Raw genomic sequence first — 20,833 nt, forward strand, 5'->3', positions numbered from 1 at the left:
CGCCATGAAAATTTCCGTCGTTCACTTTTCTTTGGACTGCGCGGCCGGATGCGTGCCTCCCTTTATAATGTTTGACGTACTTATTACACTGAACGTGCCCACTGGCCAGTGTTCGCTGATGAGAGCGATTCGTGGTTTGAATGTGACGGGATCAGGCGTGCGTGACTGTAGCAAGTATAGGAACTAGGCAATCTGGAGAACCTGATCTGCTCGAATCACGGCGTGTCCCCGTTGTGGACAGCAGGGCCCAGCCGCCCAGGGCTTTATTGTCAAGGTTTGGAAATTCGGCGCCACGGCGCTGTGCGCTTCGATGTTCCTTCCGGACGACCCGATTGCGCCAGCACTTCCGTCACTAAAGGCTCCAAGCCCACGCCCGCATGGATTCTTTGCGGTTGTTGCGCACTAGATTTGTGAACTGAGGACTTCAGCACTCACTCGAGGGGGAACAAAAAAAAAACACAAGCAACATAAACATCGTTTGTTACAACACTAGTACTGTTGTACGTTTGTTTAGAACACAGTTTATTGAGCAATAAAGATGCTATTTACTGAGAGAGAAAAAACATGCAAGCTACGAGCAGCATAGACATACTGCAGCCCTTGTTACAACAAAAGTACTGTTGTGCATTCGTCGAGCACATACAATTTATTTATATTGAGCCAAAAAAAAAAAGGTGCAGGAACCGACTGTCCCCGGACTGACGACAGACGACGGGCCGAGCTCACTTATTCGATCCAATGGCGAGCAGGGTCTGCAGGAACGCGAGCACCTTGTCGACGTCGTCCGGCACGACGCCCCTGGCCGCGTCGGCGGCGCGGAACCGCTGCTCCCACGCGGCAAGCAGCGGCGTCCTGGCCGGGTCGATCAGCTTGCGCCCGATGATCCTGTCGATGGCCGCGAACCACCCGAGGTAGCCGCCAAGCACGACGTCGACTAGCTCGATGCCGTCGCCGCCGAAGAAGGGCTTCTCCCCCCCGGAGCACTCCCCGAGCGCGCCCTCCAGCGTCCGGAGCGCCTCGTCGGCGCGCGCCACCGCTGCCGCCCTCTCCTCCTCGTTGCGGCACCGGAACAGCATCCCCGTCCACGCGGACCCCACCTTGTCGTCGACGTAGGCCGCCCAGAACCGCGCCACCGCGCGCTCATAGGGGTCGCGCGGCAGCACGGCGGGGCCGGACCCAGCCCAGACCTCGTCGATGTACTGGATGATGACCTGGGACTCGTTCACGGGGCGGCCGCCGTGGAGGAGCACGGGGACGGTCTTGTTCACCGGGTTGGACCCGAGGAGGAGCGCGCTCTTGTTGCCGAGGTCCTCCTCGGCGTACTCGTACGCCAGGCCCTTCAGGTTCAGCACGATGCGGACGCGGATCACGAACGGGCTCGTCCACACGCCCAGCACCTTCAGGTCGCCGCCGCCCGCCATTGCTGCCTGCTCTAGCTTAGCCTGCGAGTCTGTGTGTGAGGAGATGGAACGCTGGGGCTTGGGCCTCTAGCCTTGGAGGTCGTGGTGTGCTACTCTGATCTGTCTGAAAGGGTGTCAGGCCATTGGGCCTTTTATAGACGTGAGATGCTGGCTGCTGCCATTTGCGTGGCGCCACAAGGGAAGCTTCGTTTGTGAGTTGCGACCCGGGAGTGTGTCCCGACTGAGACATGTACCTGGCCGTCTTGACAGGCATGTTCTGCTCTGCTCCGAGCAGAGTATCTTCGGTCAGGTATGGTGTCGATCGAGAATGCCGTCAGCATGGTCGTCAGTAGGAACAACGACACCTTGTTCGTCCTAAGAAAAGTAGTAGCAGCAGCCACCATGGCTTTGAGCCTTTGACGCCCTTTCGTTGACCAAGATGCTCTCCACACCACGCCTGCCTTTCCTTTGCTACAGGCAACAGCAGTTTATGCCACCAATTAGCATTTTGCTACTCGTTAGCACTGAATAAATATTAGTGATGCACTAGTGCGCAAATGGTTCATCCTTTCTGTTTAGCTTATTGTCTCAAACGCATCCTTCATTTATGATGAGGGACCTCTTCTTTCAAAAAGTAACAAGAAATGGATTAGTGTTTTTACCTTTTAGGATCCATATCCATAGGATTTAGTACAATCTTGAACTAAATGTTAAAAGCGCCTGGCTAAATCCTACGTTCCAAACATGCCATTATTTGGAGTAGGTAACCTACGACCTTCACACACCATAAAATGTTTAAGAGTCACCTCCATTTGACCATTTCCGTTACTAACCGAGCGACAGGCTTTAATATGTTCTATGATTTTTTTATTTACGAATCATAACTAAATAGAGACTCCTTTTGGTTCCTCTATGCACTGTGCACCAAATATGCTGGAAAAGAAGATAATTTTAGAACATTCCTATCAGAAAAGAAAAAAACATCTGACGTCAGTTTCGACATTGAATTATTGATGGTAATAATGGCCATTTGATCTAATTTGTTCCAAAGATACCTAGCCCCAAATAACCCATAAATCACACTTGCACACTGTTGCACGATTAACATCTAACACAATTTTAGAGCATCTCCAGCGGTTCCCCAATAAACATCTTCCAATAAAATGGTATTGGTATGTTCCAATATCACTTTCATATATTATCGGGAGAGATGATTGTTTGAGGGGATTATTGATGGTATTGGTTCCCCAAAATTTGATCTACTTATCAAATATGTCATGTGCATGTATATCTTAGGTTACATTTGTCTAATAATGAATATTGGACTTAAAAATGTTGATCAGTCGATACATGTTTGTTTGTTTGGTATTGTGCTAATGTTTGGTTTCTTACGTAAACATTATCCGTTCTCGAGCGATTTTTTTCTTATAATATCAATGCCATATTCTTTTTTGGCTATATCGTATTTGATTTCATTTTTAAGATAAAAAATGTGATACACAAATACATTTTAGTCTATTTAATTTTTTTCATTCCTACACGCAACCATCACACAGCTCTAAATAAAACAGTTGAAAGCACTTGTATATGTGTAAATCTTGGACACATGTAGTTCAACCGTAGAGGTTATTCCAAAGGATTTCCGAGCCTCGTCAGCAAATTAGGTGACCTTTTTATTTGAATCAAATGTGTAGAAATTATCGAAAAAAGGTCGATGTCTTTACATTAATTTACAACATTTCAAGAGAAGAAAGCTTTTACAAGACCAAAGAATTTTAGTAGGCCATATTTGAAACCCGATCAATTTGAGGTAATCTTATTTATCGCGATAATTAATAGCCCAGCAAAGGCAACAAATAACCAAATGGTGGATTGGTGGGTGTTCAACGCCAACCAAGATGAAGCACACCGACGGTGAACGCCGTCGTCTAGTAATTAAGCGAAGAACGCCTTCAGGAACGCGAGGACCCTGTCGACATCCTGTAGCAGGATAACCTCGGCCGCGTCGCCCGCGGCGAACCGCTCCGCCCACGCGGCCAGCAGCGGCGTCCTGGCCGCATCCAGGACCTTGACGCCGACCATCCTCTCGAACACGCCGAACCACCCCAGGTAGCCGCCGAGCACGACGTCCATGTAACCGGCGCTGTCGCCGCCGAAGTAGCGCTTCCCCCTGGAGCAGTCCCGGAACGCGCCCTGCCCTCCAGCGTCTCCAGCGCCGCGACGGCCTGCGTCGCGCCGCGCATCTTCTCGTCCATCTCGCCGGCGAACAGCATCGTGCGCCATGCGGACCCAACCTATGCATCGATGTTATTGATTTGCGGTTGCAATGGTGGGTGGATCAAATGGAGGTGAATTTGCATTGCAAGGCGCGATGCATTTGCATCGCCAAAGGTACCTTGCCGTCCACGTACGCGGCCCAGAAGCGGGCGGTGGCACGGTCGTAGGGGTCGGCGGGGAGGAGCGAAGGGCCGCCGGGGAAGGCCTCGTCGACGTAGTGCACGATGACCTGCGACTCGGCGACCGGCTTGCCGCCGTGGATGAGCACGGGCACCTTCTTGTGCACGGGGTTGGAGGCGAGGAGGAGCGGGCTCTTGTTCCGGACGTCCTCCTCGACGTACTCGTAGCGCAGGCCCTTGAGGTTGAGCGCGAGGCGCGTCCTGATGACGAACGGGCTGGTCCACAGCCCCAGCAGCTTAGCTCGCCGTCTCCCGCCATTGGCCGCAGCTCGCTCTTGCGTTCGGACTTTGGGGGCGTGCAGCTGCAGACAGGATCGACGAAGATGTATGCAGGGCGTAGCGGTGTGTGCTTGTTTGGGGATTCAGGTTGTGGTTTTGGTTCTACTGTGAGCGTAATAGTACTGTCAGGGTGTGGATGTGATCTGGGGCCTTTAATAATAATCTGTGATGGATTAAACTGTATGCGTATCCCAAGTTCCCAAGTGGCCGTCTTCATGGGAACCTTCCCAAATTGGCCACTAATTTGTGAATGATTGGAATACTAGCTATATCAGTGCCCTGACTGGCCATCTTGATGGGAAGTTGGGAACGTTCCCGGCGGCCGGTGCATGCCTTTTTGTTCGGGAGTTCAGGTGATGCAGGGGTGTTGATTGGTGCCGTCAGCATGGTCATCAGCTAATAATCAGATAGCAGCCACACCTTTTCGTCCTGAGAAAAGTAGCAGCCTGCAGAAACTGGTGTTCTTCCTCTGACCAAGGAAGACGCTCTTCGCCGCCTCAAAGGCATGCGTTCTTTATTCTGAAGGGCATTGCTCGCTTCCAATTTCTTTTCTCCGACAACAGATCATGCATGACGCGGCGCATTATTGGAGTGCCCCTGTGACCTGCGTTAGCCATCTCGATCTACGCCTGCTCGTTTCAGTCGTAAGCCGTGTAGTACGTGCATGCAGTCGTCGTGAAGAATATGTTGTTTATTTGTCCAACAAACTTTGACGATTTCTTGCCGATCGATGAAGGCAAGCAACTCCCATCCATGGGCACGTAAAGAAATGCTACGATTGGGATTTTCTTTTATGAAATATCATCTCATATATCACTTAGAGCAGACACTCAGCCGGTTCGGCATGTTTTCGTTGATGTAGAGCTGCAACAGCCCAAGCTACTCGAGTGAAGTTTATCCTAGTGCTTCCTTGCGAGAGAGAGAGAGAGAGAGAGCATGGATTAGACCTACGCATCACGTTGAAGTGATTTTTTTTGCAAAGAATAATAAAACTCAGCATGAAAAATGTTTGAGCTCTAAGCAGTGGTTGTTTTGGTGAAATCCTCAAAAAATGTTAAAATTATACTCTGCAAGTGTTCGATAAAGACTACTCCCTCTGTCCCATGAAGAGTGCAATTCTAATTTTTTCCAGACAGATTAGTGGTTGCGTGAAAAAACTTTTATGCCCTCAATTGTTTACCACATATGATTAGTTTTGACATGCAATTCAAATCTGACCATTTAATTAGGCAGGTAATTCAGATCCAATCTCTATAATTGCACTCTTTGTGGGATTTTTTTTTCAAACTCAGGTAATTGAGTATATATTGACAGCTCCAACTTAATGAAATGACCCGGACGGGTTAAGCATGCGCGCACTGGCATGTAATCATTGTAATAGAATCAAGTAGCACGTGCGCATTGGCATTGTCGTTGCAATTGAAACAAGTAATGTTACACATTTTCAACAAAATGACATGAGAACTCAAAATCCAAGAACAGAGTCTTCGAACTCAAAATCCAAGAACTCAAAGTCTGGTGTACGTCTTCCTTAAATTCAAGTTAAGGAAGACGTACATAGACCAGTACAACTACAGATACGCCATACAAGGATACATAGGACAACTGTCCCACCAAACTTACACAATGGGCTTCAAGAAAAAAAATTACATGTAGGTCCCTGGACCCTTTGCTGGCCGAAAACTCCAAAAATCTCCGTCGCCGGGCCCCAAGCACCCCGCCACCTTCCTGCAGAACAGAGGGAGCCCCAACACATGAACGTTTTGAAAACGAGCCGCAGTAGAAGAGGCCACGCCGAGAAGCCCATCAGCCGGCGCCGTGCCCCGAGCACCCCCACTCCTGGACCAGAACTCGCCGCCGGCAACGATCGCCGCTGTGGGAACCTCAAGCCGATCCAACTTCCCAGCATCCGCAATACCAACAGCCACCTCCGCACCTTCAAAGCAAAAGGCCAGCAATTCCTTCTCCCTACGCAGACAACAAGCTGCCAGCGAGCGCGCTGTAGGCTTCTATGTTCCTTCCGAACAACCCAATTGCGCCAGCACTTCCGTCACTAGGGCAAGCCCAATGCATGTGGTTCGGATGGCATTTACAAGTGGGACCCGCTGCAATTGACAATAACAATAGTCCTCCACAATGGCAAAAGCCTTCAACGGAAATAATATGGGTCCTACTGGGTCCCACTTAGTCTAAAAAAAATCAACCGCCACTGCTGGAGAAAGCCACATTGGTACCAGCACGTTAGTGCCGGTCAACTAGGAGCCGGCACTAACGTGCCTGAACAGTACCCGGCGGACACGTTAGTGCCGGCTAGACACCCCAGCCGGCACTAACGTGCCATCCCCCAACGGTCAGCACCGCAGCCACAACGATCAGAAGACATGTTAGTGCCGGCTGGGGAGCCCAGCCGGCACTAACTTGGCACGGGCAAATTAGTGCCGGTTGGTGGTTCTAGCCGGCACTAAACGTCAACACTTAGTGCCGGCTAAAACCACCAGCCGGCACTAACTTGCCCCGTATATACCAAACACTCCTTTTTCCCCAGCCCGATCAATTCATTTGGCCGAGCTCCTTCTCTCTCTCATAGCGTGTTACAGGGGAGGTGCTGCCCATTTTCACCAAAATTTGTGAGGATTTCATCCATCCAATTGCACCAAAGGTTAGTACCTTCTTCCACTCTTCTTTCACGGTGCTTATTCTTTGTTTTATAATTTCTAGATAAAGAAAATAGTGATTTTAAGGTTGTTGGCGCTCCTTAAGTACCCATTTTATTATATAATTAGGAGTGGTTTTGGTAATTTCTTCGAGATGATTCATGTACTAACCTGCCACTTGGCACCCGAACTTGACCGTTTTCGATTTTGTCTTGAATTTTGGAGCATGTTGCATTTCGGTAGGAAATTGGACATTTTCGGAGATGTTTTGACGCAGGGTCAAGAAAGAGAGAGCATCCAGAGATGATTTCGAGAGATCCATTCGAGTTAGACACAAGAGAAAGGCGACACCGGAGGCCTCATCGTCCCTCGGCGCCGCTGCAAGTTGGAGGACAGCAAGGGATCCATCCCTTGCCGGAGATTTCGTCACCATAATCGACTACGCTTCGCCAAGCTTCATGGGGTAAAGTCCTCGTTTGTTCATGGGGTTGTAAGGAGATCTTGAGTTGTAATTGCCGAATCCTTTATGAGATTGATCTATCATGATTCTTGTTAATGATGCTTTGATGCTTAATAGGTCGCGACTTGGCTTTGGGTTTGCTTTGCTCTTGCATGGTTTACATAGATTACATCAACTATCGTGTTCTTGTTGTTTGTTACCGATTATCCTCGTGTAGTGACAGTATGCGGGAGGGAAAGGTTTTGATCTTGGAACACACCTTTGGTAGATTAGATCCATTCTTTGTTGCTCGGCGATTACATCTCTAGTGATCCTAGACCCTATAGACAAATGCTCTTCATATCTTGTGCAAATACCTATCATTGCTCACTAGTCTAGATTAGATTAGATTGGTTAGATTAGATCTATTTCACACTCAATCTCTCAATATGGATCTTTTACCAACATCATTAGTGCTTAGTTAAGCATAGTAGAACGCTTGTTCCGTGGATTGATAAACCTTGGGGGAATACTCTAAGGAAAAAGCTACACGATCTGTGCGCTTGCGGTACGTAAATTGGGGCTCTAAGGAGCGGCAACAAGCTTTTCTGGCGCCGTTGCCGGGGAACAAGCGATTTTGCTACGTTTAACTTTGTATTAATTTTATTGGTTACTAACACCTAACCTTTTCCCTAGAAATTTTTTGTTTTTGTTTTTGTTTTGATTGTCTAGATGGCCCTTCTCATTCAACACATGGAGGAAGGAGAAAAATCACTAAGGGATTATGCAGGCCCGCGATCGGAGGACTTCGACATGCAAAAATCAGATTCGGTGTTGCGAGCCACCGAGTACGAGGTCAAGCCTCAAATCATCAAGATGGCGGCGGCAAACCCCTTTAGAGGAGATGAGACGGACAACCCATATAGACATATCAAGTGGTTCACAATGCTATGCAACACGGTACAACAAGACGGAGTTCCGCTAGCTTGGTTTAGATGGAATCTCTTCCCATACTCACTTGCGGAAGAAGCGAGAAGATGGTTTGCACTTGCATCCTTCGAGGTAAAAGGAAATTGGGATGACTTGATGAAGAAATTTTGCGAGCGGTTCTTTCCGTTAAGCAAGGTTCAACATATTCGGAAGCAAGTGATCAACTTCGTTCAAGGAGAAAAAGAAGGGATAGATCAAGCATGGGATAGATTCAATGGATTGATTGAACAAGGACCGAAGCTTGGATTTTCCGGTGATGTACTCTTGCATACCTTTTATTTTTTCCTAACCCCGAGTGCATGCAATTTGTTCAAATGTGTGCAGGAGGAGATCTCATAGAGAAAACACTCACGGAAGCCGCCCAACTCCTACAAAAAATAAGCAAGGGTGCAGCCATGCGAAGAGATTGGGAAAAACGATGTTCGGCAAGCCCCGAGGAAGAATCTCAAGTGCATGTGCTTGCTGGAATTTTCAGAAAAGAGACATCGGAAGTGAGGGAAGAACAACCGAAGCATGGGAAAGTCATAGAGACAAACCACGATGAAGAAGCATCAATTCGGAGTGCAACGAAAGATGACCCGGAAAAGAAAGGAAGAACCTTGGGCACCGCCAAATCGCTAAGGGAATTCGAGCAAATGGATTGGATACCAATTGACTTCCGAAGATTGTTCGACAAAGCAAGACCGCATCCAAATCAACGAGGAATGGCGAAGGTGATAGCGGAAGACTTTCCGCCGGATAATCACATGGGATATACATTTGGCAAGGAATCGGCCGGTGATATTATTCAGAAACTTTTTGAAGAAAAAGAGGAAGAGATTGACTTGGACGAAGTGCTGGAGGTCAAAAGGATCATGGGAGTGAAATCGGAATCATCACCCTACGCGCACATAGCCCAAGTATATGCAATTGGAAGCAATCAAGGCGAAGGTAATCCATCACCCACACCTCGTGTTGATTGCATGATAAACGGAGTAAAATATTGCAATGTTCTATGTGACGTTGGCGCCCATGTTAGTGTGATGAGTTCCAAGGTTTATGTTGTGCTTTTTAATGAAATACTGAATCTAGATGCTACAATCATTATATTGATCATGGGAGATGGTAGATTAATCAAACCGCTAGAAGTGATTAGAAATCTAAATGTTGCTATAGCGGATAAAGATATTCCTACCGACTTTTTTGTGATTAATGCTAGTGATGATGAACATAAAAGCATAATCCTTGGAAAACCCTTTCTCAAATTAGTAATTGCTATTCTAGATGTTGGAAAAGGAATTGCCACTTTTGATCTAGATGGAGAGAAGCACACTTTCAAATTTCATTCAAAACCGTCTCGTGCTTCACCTCTACCTCTTGATAACGAAGGGGTAGAGAGCATTTGCTTCATTGTTTCTTTCAGGGATCCTCTCCAACGCGCTTTGGAGAATGGGGACGCTCAAGATGATCAAGATGGAGAACTAGTGGAAATAATGGAAGAGTCCCCTCCCCGAGGCTCATGCATCAAGTCATTCGGGAGACGACGCCAAGGAGCAGAGAAGATAGAGAAACACCTTTCGAAGAGCCGAGGGTCGTGCTAGTTGTCTAGGGGCTTCCCTAGCCGACGTGGGAACCTTGCAAGGAAGACCACGTCGGAGTTCTAGAGCTAGGATCATCAAGATCAAGGTTGGGCCCCGGTTGTGATCTTGTGATGTACAATAATTCATGGTGAAGTTACTTGTGATTCCGAATCTTTAGCGACTATGTTCTCTCTTTCGATTTCATTATTTTCTTTGGGTTTGCTTCATCCTAGATCTATTATCGAGATAGATCGCTTAGCATGATCTTGTAGTCGTGGTGGCTAGAGGTTCATGGCAGAACTACCAAAGGGGTTCGACTTGTTTATCATGCTTCGGGGTAGCTTAGTCCAAAAGGGGGCGTCGTGACAGGGCATTGCTTTAGTAGACGGGTTATCAAAGGATTGGATTGGAGATTTTGGTTTAAAGATGCTTTTCATTGAGATTCACATCTATCTTGCTTCACTACATCTAGCTTTGAACTACAACATGTGCATGATCTAGGTGATCTAGATTGGTTATCTCTAACATTCTCTTGCTACCTTCGGTGTTTGCCGCTTTTAGTAGATTAGATTCGTTTTACACCATCTCAACACAAAGGATTCTCTATGTTAGTAGATTATTTCTTGTATCTTTGGTTCTGTGGATTGATAAACCTTGGGGGAATACTCTAAGGGAAAAGCTACACGATCCGTGCGCTTGCGGTACGTAAATTGGGGCTCTAAGGAGCGTCAACAAAGGTTGAGGAAAAATGAGCATAATTTTTCGATTTGTTCATTAATTTAAGCAAAATAGAATCGATTTGTTACTTTTTAGAGAAGGTTTACTAGATAGTTTGACTATGACACATTTAGAGTAATTTTTGTGAATTATTTCACGGGGACATGTGTATTTGTTATTATGCAAAATTTTAAGGATTTTAAGGATGAAGAAAAATGAGCATGATTTATCAATTTCATTAATTTGAGCAAGGTAGAATTGATTTATTGCTTTTTAGAGAAGGATTACTATATAGTTTGACTGTCACACATTTAGAATGATTTTTTCGAATTATTTCATGGTGACATGTGTATATGTTATTGTGCCAATTTATTTTACTATTTAGTTTAAGTTTACTAGATAGGTGGCCTATGACACATTTACATTTTTTTGAATTACTTCATAGTAACCTATTTTTAGGGATAATGAGCATGATTTTTTTAATTTGTACATAAGTTCCACAAGAAATAAGTTTCGCCGATAGTTTGTATATTCTAGTTTCTTTGGATAATTTGTGTTGGATGTTGAGACATTTATTTGTGTACGTTCTTTTAGCGACAATTATGCCAATTTAAGATATGTAGAATTGATTGTTGTTTTTATACAATAATTAATTACAGATGGACTGGCAATGGATGCACGGAAGCCAGAGCACCTCGGCGTGGATTCAGGGTTTAGATTCTTTTCTCAAGGCGGCAATGGCAAATAGGTCGCCAAAGGGTTTAATGTGTTGTCCATGCAGTGTTTGCGAAAATAAAAAGGAATTCCGGAAAAGAGATACTCTATGGAATCACCTGGCCTTGAATGGTTTCATGAGTAACTATAGCCTTTGGACCAAGCACGGCGAAGTTGGAGTCATGATGGAAGATAATGAAGAAGATGATAATGGTGATAACAATCTTCCAGATTGGGCATGGGTTCATGAAGCAGGTGGCTTTCAAGATGAACCAATGGACGAGGGTGAAGCAAATGTAGCACAAGAGGAGCCACCTAACGAGCTAGGTCAGGCGTTGCTTGATGCATAGAAAGATAGTGAGACTGTGAAGGAGGCATTAAAGTTCGAGAAGATGTTGGAGGATCACAAAAGGCCATTGTTCCCTAGTTGCAAACTGGAGCAGAAAAAGTTGGGTACCACGCTAGAGATGCTGAAATGGAAGGCAACTAATAATGTCACCGATAAGGGATTTGGTGAGCTATTAAAGATTGTAAAGGACATGCTTCCTGAGGGTAATGAACTGCCGTCAACAACATACAAAGCTAAAAAGATGGTTTGCCCTCTTGGATTGGACGTGCAGAAGATTCATGCATGTCCTAACGACTGCATCCTATATCGCGGCGAATACGAGAACTTGGAAGCTTGTCCTGTTTGCAGCGCATTGCGGTATAAGATCAGGCGAGATGATTCAGGTGATGTTGATGGGCAGCTGGTAAAGAAGAGAGTTCCCACAAAGTTAGTGTGGTACTTCCCTATTATACCACGTCTGAAGCGCTTTCTTCAAAAACAAGGATAATGCTAAGTTGATGCGTAGGCACAAAGAAGACCGTAAGAAGGATCACATGATCAGACACCCAGCAGATGGGTCCTAGTGGAGAAACCTTAACAGAGAGTATGCTCAATTTGACAACGACCCAAGAAATACAAGATTTGCTCTAAGTGTGGATGGAATGAATCCGTACAGTGAGTTTGGCAGCTCTCATAGTACATGGCCCGTGATCCTATGTATGTTCAACCTTCCTCCTTGGTTGTGCCTGAAGCGTAAGTTCATCATGATGCCGGTGCTTATAGAAGGGCCAAAAGAACCTGGCAACGATATTGATGTGTTCCTGCAATCCTTGATGGATGATCTCTTACTGCTCTGGAAAGAAGAAGGCGTACATGTGTGGGATGAGTATAAACAGGAGTCTTTCAACCTCCGAGCTTTGCTTTTTGTATGCATCTCAGCCTGCAAGCGGTCCGGTTCGACCCTCTTTTGGAGTCGATCCGCTCCTGATTTTAGCCCACGGGCCGAAGCGGTGCAGCCTTGAACAAAAGAGGGGCGTTAGGGTATCGATCCGATTGACCCCAATCGACCCTCGGGTCGACCCGACCACGCCGTCCCTTCCCTCGCGGGAGCGCCGCCCCGCCGGCCGCCGCCCTCCTTCCTCACAGCAGCGGCACCCTGCCGGCCGCCGGCCACCAGCCTCCTTCCTCGTGGCAGCATCGTTCCACCTTCCTCTCGGCAGGTGCGCTTCTCCAAGCATCGCACGGGGATCTTCAAGAAGGCCTTCGAGGTCTCGCTGCTCTGCGACGCCGAGGTCGTGCTCCTCATCTTCTCCCCCGCCGACAAGCTCTACGAGTACGCCTCCGCAAGGTCAGTTCGGCCTCCACCCCCCTGAATTAGTTACTTGCTTGCTCGTCCAATCCAATCTAATCCAACCAGTATTAGTGAGCTAGAGGCTATCCATTACCGCGTTATTCATATCTCAATCAATTGATGTCCTATAATAGGATGACAATATTTATCACACACCAGAAAGTGATTGCATTGACCTATATCAACATGTGTGCATGGTAGTGGTCAGATTATGTATACTTGACTGAGCTTCCAGTTCAGACAGACATGACCTTATTCTAAAATGAGAATAATTCATTGCATATGAATAATGGAATGTCTACACATTCCTATCTTCTCCTTTCTTTTGACCTCTCATATCCCTACAATGTTATTGAGATATTAATCCTTGTAAATGGTTTCGAATTCACATCACCTAGTTCTGGCATATCTAACCTCTAATTTGCATCGAATTGTTGTCCTGCACCTCAGCGATGGAGTCATCGCCCCCAGCTCTTGGTCTTGGATCCCATCGTCAGCAAGGGCGAAGCTTGATGGCCGGACCTTCATTGCCATTGGTATTGCCTCCGAACCATTCAGTCCCGAGTCCATCACCTCGCCGCCACAAGGAGAATGCTCAAAGCTTGGATCCCACCCCTCTCCCATCGCATGGTGATCCATGGTGAGATATCTGCACAAAACTTTCCTTCAGATGCTAAATATGTCTTTTTCCAATAGCAGTTTCTTGATGTTTGGTTGCCCTGTATACTATGACCCACTATTTGCATTATATGTTTAAATTTTCAGTTCTTTATTGCACTAACAAAAAAAACTTTTTCTTCCAAAAGGTTCTCCGGACTACCATTCAATCGTGGGAGTCCTGATCTCGCGACAGCATACTGTGGGGGGTCCCCAGAGCCTGTCATTTCACCTACAACATCTGTTGGTGAGTATGAGCTATTTATTTATATACAAGTTGCTGGCTATATCTATTTATTCATTTTTGATAGATATGAACATGTTGTGTCTTTTATTGATAGGTTTTGATGAACATATTGACATGTGTGAGGTTGAGGCTGACAATAGCCATGGCCAGTCTGAGCGGATCAATCCATCAATCCAAGCAGCAATTGATAGGGCAACAAAAAATTTCAGATCCGCTTGCTGGAAAGAATTTGAACCAATAATTGAAGATGGGGTGGTTGTGCAAGGAAGGTGCAAACATTGTGATACTCTGATGGCTGCCAAACGTGGTGCAGGCACAAGTTCTCTTCTAGCCCACTTGAGAAGATGTAAGAAACGGAGCAGGGCTCTTAGAATAGTGCAAGACTTGAGTTCTACATTGAGGTCTCCTTGTGGCAGCAGTTTGAAGGATTGGAGCTATGACCCAGATGTATCACGGAGTCAGCTTATGCGGATGATATCATTACATGAGATTTCCTTCATCTTTACAGAATATGATGGATTTAGAAATTTTGTGGCAAGTCTCAACCCATTGTTCAAAGTGCCATGCCGAACTATAGCTAGGAATGGTTGCATCAAAGCATTTCATGAGAAGAAGGTTGCACTCAAAGAAACATTGAAAGATGCAGGATGTAGGTTCTCGTTGACTACGGATATGTGGACAAGCAACCAAACACTTGGGTACATTGTTGTAACTTGTCACTTCATTGATATGGACTGGAGGTTGCAAAAAAGGATAATCAAGTTTATCGATGTGAAAACACCCCACACTGGAAATGAGCTTCTGAACAATATTCAAAACTACATTCAAGATTGGTCAATAGAAGTTAAATTATTTGCAATAACACTTGACAATGCTTCAGCAAATGGTACAATGATGGACTTGTTGAAGCATAATCTGGTGGACAAGAAATTGATACCACCAGAAGGGAAGTTGCTTCACCACCAGCGTGCGGGGCATGTCATCAATCTCATTGTCAAGGATGGACTCAAAGTTGTGGAATCTGTTGTTGAAAACATTCGTGAAAGTGTAAAGTATATTTGTTCTTCACAATCACATAAACAAATGTTCAAGGAAATAATTGTAGCAGAAGGGATTACATGCAAGAAGAAGCCTAGTCTTGACATTACCACAAGATGGAACTCAACGCTGTTGATGCTGAAAACAGCTCTGAAGTACAAAGTTGCTTTTGAGAAGTTAAAAAGTGAGGATCAAAAGTACACATATGCTCCATCCGAAGAGGAATGGGAGAAGGCTGAGGTTCTCTATAGGCTGCTGAAGGTCTTTAAGGATGCAACAGATGTCATATCTGGTACCAAATATCCCACCTCCAATCTCTATTTCCATCTGATGTGGAAGATCAAGTTAGCTTTGCAACAAGAGTACTCAGGTAAAATTGCTGAAATTGTCACAGTGTTAGAAGCAATGAGGTCAAAATTCAACAAATACTGGAATAAGTCATATATAGTGCTCTGTGTACCTGTTGTGTTTAATCCTAGGTTTAAGCTAAAATTCATTGACTTCCTTTTCAAGGAATCATTTCCAAAGAAAGCCAAGCAAAGATTTGAAAGGGTTGAGAGTCTAGTCCGTCAGTTGTTTCAATCATATTCTTCTCAAGGAAAGGAGTCCAATGCAGCTGAACAAGGAATGATCCATGGGCTGTTTGGGATCGACAGCTTAGTAGTGATCTTCAATCCCAGATGACCACGGAGCTTGATAGGTATTTGGAGGAGAACCCAATACCACGTTCTCAAGAATTTGACATTTTATAGTGGTGGATGGGTAATTCAACCAAGTATCCAATTCTAGCCTGCATAGCAAGGGATCTGCTAGTCATCCCAGCTTCTTCTGTAGCTGCAGAATATGCTTTTAGCACTAATGAAAGAATAATTAGTGACTTCCATAGCAGCTTGACTCCTGAGGCTGTAGAAGCTCTGATTTGCACCCAGGACTGGTACCGGGCAGAAGGTAAATCAACAGAGTTTTCTATGGCATCCATCAATGACTTCATAATGGGCGAGATGGTAACTGAACTGCAATAAGGTAAGCTGTGCATTACTTCTTTAAAAATGTAGCTACTGGTTTGGGCTTTGTGCTGATCATGTTTGTTTTACCTGGAATCAGTTATCTAATTGATACTTATGTTATATTCTATTCTATCTCCTTTGCATTAAGATTACCTGCAAGAAACTAGTAGTTCAGCATATCTGTTTCATAGCAAAAATCTGTAGGTACTGGTTTGAGCTTCTGGTAAAAGAAAATTAAGCTGCTGTTTTTGTTTATCTGGGATGTCTACTGGTCCCTAGCTAGTACAGCCTGCAAATTTGCTTGTGATTGCTCTCAAGAACAGAATCAGCTGATAACAGTAAGAACAGAACCAGCTCAAGATAGCATCTTAAGTTTCTAAGATAGCATCTATCTTTTTCTGATGCATTTCGTGTGTTAGCAAGTATCCTTCCAAATGTGCTGCAGATTCCATTCTCTGTATTTTCAGATGCTGCTGCTCAAAAGGTAGCAAAGAACTTGAAACAGCCTTGCCATGAGATCTATATGTCTCATTTAAATTTTGGCCATCCAGCTTGCTGTTGTTAGAAATAGTTATTGGTTCATTCTGAAACTCTCTACGAACTACTGGAGCGCAGAATGTGGCCTAAATTTTATAGAGGCACGGTGTTCTGCATCCAAGCCAGCAGACTCAAAAGCTAAAGGAATGGGTCCTGACTGAGTTCGTGTCAGGCTAGAACGGCGGTGTGGCCGTGTTCTAGGTGTCGTAGTAGGTTCAGTCAGTTGGCGCGTGTGTGTGCTCGTGTCTTGCATCTGGAGTCGAAGAGCAGCTTAGAAATACTCTGCATAATTGCAATTCAGTGCATTTATACTCTGCATTTTTTTTACCTCAAGCATTTTTTTTACATGAAACAGATTCATTTTGCAGGATTCATCCAGGATACAAAATGATTGATGCTTACGGTAATAGTGACAGGCTGAGATCGATGATGTTTATCAAACAAATATTCAGATCCATGTGGTGCCTATCATCCGTTTTGATCATTTACTGAAACAATATGTGGTGTGTTGAAAGCTTGAACTCAGTAATGTAATGATGTATTTGACTAGTGAGACTTTGAGCTCCGTTTGTACTTTGTAATCCATGTCTGAATGTTATTGCTTTGGAGGTATTTTGATTTGCAATAAGGATTTTTCTTGAGGCTGGCATGTGCTTTGGAGGTATTTGTGGCTGCTCTGCGTCATTGCCCAGCGAGCATGCATGCATGGTGGAGGGGTTCGATGCATGCACTGCGCATATGCTTTGGAGGTATTTGTGGCTGCTCTGTGTCATTGCCCAGCGAGCATGCATGCATGGTGGAGGGGTTCGATGCATGCAGTGCGGAGTGGTTCGACCCCTGGTGCACCGCGGGTCAGTGTGGTTCTTTGAATCTGAGGTGCGGGTCGATCCATAGTCCGCTTTTCACTCTAACGGGTAGAGGGGCAGCAACAGGGGCGCTCCGCTCCGCACCCTTTGCAGGCTGATATGCATCAATGATTGGCCTGCACTTGCAAAACTTTCAGGACAGTCGAACATGGGATACATGGCCTGCACCCACTGTTATGATGAAACCGATAGCATTTATTTGAAACACTGTAAGAAGTGCGTATACATGGGCCATCGCCGATTCCTTCCTACCGATCACCCCCTAAGAACCGAAGGGAAGCATTTCAAAGGAGAGCCCGAAACTCGTCCTAAGCCTCTGTTCCGTAATGGAAAGCGTGTGTTCTCGATGATCAAGGATGTGAAGGTAGTATTTGGAAAGGGTCCCAGTAGCCAACCTGTTCCGAAGGATGACTAGGGACATGTTCCAATATGGAAGAAGAAGTCTATATTGTGGAACCTACCTTATTGGCAAGTCTTACAGGTTCGCAATGCAATTGATGTGATGCATCCGTCGAAGAATCTTTGCGTCAACCTACTAGGTTTTTCTGGGAGTGTATGGTAAGTCAAAAGACACTTTGGAAGCAAGGCGCGACATGTGGATGCTAGCTGGACGACAAGGCTTGCAACCCGAGAAGAGAGACAAAGGACACCACTATTTAAAACCTGCCAGCTATAATCTGAGCAAAGAGGAGATGGAAAGTTTGTTCAATTGCTTGAACAGTATCAAGGTCCCGTCTTGGTACTCCTCAAATATACAGGGCATAATAAATGTGAAAGAGAAGAAAATCCAAAACTTGAAGTCATATGACTGCCACGTTTTGATGACACAATTACTTCCGGTTATACTGAGGGGTGTTCTACCGGAAAATGTGAGATTGGCAGTTGTAAAGCTTTGTGCGTTCATGAATGAAATTTTGCATAAAGCAATTAATCCAAATAATCTAATAAAGCTGCAGAAAGACATTGTCGAATGTCTTGTCAGCTTCGAGATGGTCTTCCCACCTTCCTTCTTCAATATTATGACACACCTTCTAGTTCATATTGTGACAGAAATAACTATCCTGGGTCCTATTTTTCTACATAATATGTTCCCTTTCGAGAGGTTCATGGCAGTATTGAAGAAGTACGTGCGTAAATGTTCTCGCCCAGAAGGATGCATTGCTAAGGGCTATGGAACAGAGGAGGTCATTGAGTTTTGCGTTGACTGTCTTCCTGATCTCAATCCGATTGGGCTCCCCATGTCACACCATGAGGGGTGACTAAAGGGAAATGACACACTAGGAAAGAAAGATAATGTGAACATCCCTTGTAGTGAATTCAGCCAAGCAAACTTCACGGTTCTTCAGAATTCATCCAAGGTGGCTCCATATATTGATGAGCACATAAATATTATACAGTCTGAAAATCCACAGAAAAATCTTGCTTGGATTACACGCCAACATATAAAAACTTTTGACGGCTGGTTCAGACGAAAATTATTGGGCAACAACAAAGTTGATCAAGAACTTCAATGGCTGGCTAGGGGACCACCAATCACCGTCCAGCAATACCAAGGGTACGAAATCAATGGGTATACATTCTACACGAGAGCTCAAGACAAAAAAAGCACCAACCAAAATAGTGGTGTCCGTATGTGTATAGTAAACAGTAATGGAGAAAAGAACAACTACTATGGTGTCATAGAGGAGATATGGGAACTTGAATATGAACCCATAGTTGTCCCTCTGTTTCGTTGCGAATGGTGGCTGGAGGAGGCATAACGAAGGACCGGTATGGGATGACCATAATTGACTTTAAAAAGATTGGACATAAAGATGAACCATTTGTTCTAGCCAAGGATGTGACACAAGTGTTCTATGTGAAGGACATGTCGAGCAAACCGAAGAAGAAGTCGGATAAGACGCCTGAAGCAGACAAGGCTGGAAATGAGCCAAAACGGCACATAGTTCTTCCAAGAAAAAGAAAAGTTGTTGGAGTTGAGGATATTTTGGACAATTCGGAAGATTATAACCAGATTGATAACCTTCCTCCATTCTCAGTTGACGTTAACCCTAGCATCCTCTTATCCAAAGAGGACATACCTTACTTACGTCGTGATCACGCTCAAGGCACTTTCGTCAAAAGGAAGATTATCAATGTTCCAGTAGATAATGATAATAAGTAGTAATTTTATATAAGTTATATATTGTATTTTCTCATTCAGTGATGTAATGTAACGCACCGTATCGTATTTATCTCAATTTTCGATACTATTTGTCCAATTAGAACACAATATCATCTTTAGATAATATTATATTTTTGCATGGTATAAATATTATTTACGTTCACTAATTTTGCATTACTAGAAGCATTGAAACATTAAATTACAAACAAATAATCAAGTAATTTGCGAATTGATTACATCATTGTATATGCTACTATTGAAAAGTTTTTTGAATATTTTTGCATGGATGAAAATGAAATGTTTTCGATTTATTACGAATAACATAAACATATACACATATAAACCCTATAAGCTACCCATAATTGATAATGGTAGCATATTTGCTAATTTATTTCGATTACTACTGTTAGTGTGTAGATATAATTAACAATATGCTAAAAAAATTTAAGATATCAATTTTTCTAATATTATTCTAATTATTAAGCCTATTACGAATAACTTTTTGTTATATTATTGCAAATATTAAAAATTTAGTGTAAAATGGAATTTGCGTTGCCAAATTTCGGTTCCCGCCAGATGGTACATGTAAGTGCCAGCTGGTATTCCAAGCCGGCACTAACTTGAGAACGTTAGTGCCGGCTAGATTTACCAGCAGGCACTAACCTGTCCATGCTGACGTCATGGGGGCTGGTTAGTGCCGGCTGATAAGGCCAGCCGGCACTAACCATGCCACTCTGCCCCCAAAAACAGAGATCCGGCCCCTTCTTCCCTCACTTCTTCGCCCTTCTTCGGATCGACGTGCATCGCTCGCGCCGCCGCCGCCCTCGTCTCATGCTCTGTCGTGCCGGCGCCGCCGCCGTCCCCGGCCGAGGCCTCGTTGCCCCGACGCCGCCTCTACCCTACGCTGCCCTGCCCCGACGCGGACCTCGTCGTCTCGCCCGCGCCGCCGCAGCCGTCCCCGGTCGCGCGTGCGTCCCCTGCCGGCCCTCGCCCGCGTGTGCCGCCGCACTCATCTCGTCCTCAGCCGCGCCACCGGCACCATACCCGGCCGTGGCCTAGTTGCCCCGACGCGTTCCCAGCGCCGCCCTGCCCCGACGCCGCCCCGTCCCGAAGCCTGCCGACCCGGCCGGACGACGCCACCGCCCTCGTCTCGTCCTCGCACATGCGCGCTGCCCCGGTCATCCCCGGCCTTCTCGGCCGGCCCCGCCGCCCGGACCTCTCGCCCGCGCCGCCGCCGCCATCCCCGGCCGCGTGTGGGCCGGCCCTCGCCCACGTGCACCGCCCGATCGAGCTCGTTACCGGCGGCCGCCCCGACGCCGCGCGTCATGCCCCCGCTGTCCCGGCCGCCCCGACGCCGTGCACCCTGCCCCCGCCATCCCGGCCGCCCCGTGCGGCTGCCCTTGACGCGCGCCCCGACCTCATCGGCTCCT

At 45.7% G+C, this 20,833-nt stretch overlaps 2 long non-coding RNA genes and 1 pseudogene across 2 annotated transcripts; 2 read left to right on the top strand and 1 right to left on the bottom strand.

Moving 5' to 3' along the window:
* Positions 1 to 448: 448 nt before the first annotated feature.
* LOC120648058 lies at positions 449 to 4,115 on the bottom strand (annotated as a pseudogene).
* An 8,596-nt stretch (positions 4,116 to 12,711) lies between these two features.
* Positions 12,712 to 13,817, top strand: LOC120651880. The gene is made up of 3 exons (XR_005666345.1): positions 12,712 to 12,884; positions 13,338 to 13,527; positions 13,694 to 13,817. It is a non-coding gene; the product is annotated as an uncharacterized LOC120651880 (long non-coding RNA).
* A 1,866-nt stretch (positions 13,818 to 15,683) lies between these two features.
* Positions 15,684 to 17,022, top strand: LOC120651881. The gene is made up of 2 exons (XR_005666346.1): positions 15,684 to 15,852; positions 16,742 to 17,022. It is a non-coding gene; the product is annotated as an uncharacterized LOC120651881 (long non-coding RNA).
* Positions 17,023 to 20,833: the final 3,811 nt, after the last annotated feature.

Source organism: Panicum virgatum, chromosome 9K (assembly GCF_016808335.1).
Source record: "Panicum virgatum strain AP13 chromosome 9K, P.virgatum_v5, whole genome shotgun sequence".
NCBI lineage: Eukaryota > Viridiplantae > Streptophyta > Magnoliopsida > Poales > Poaceae > Panicum > Panicum virgatum.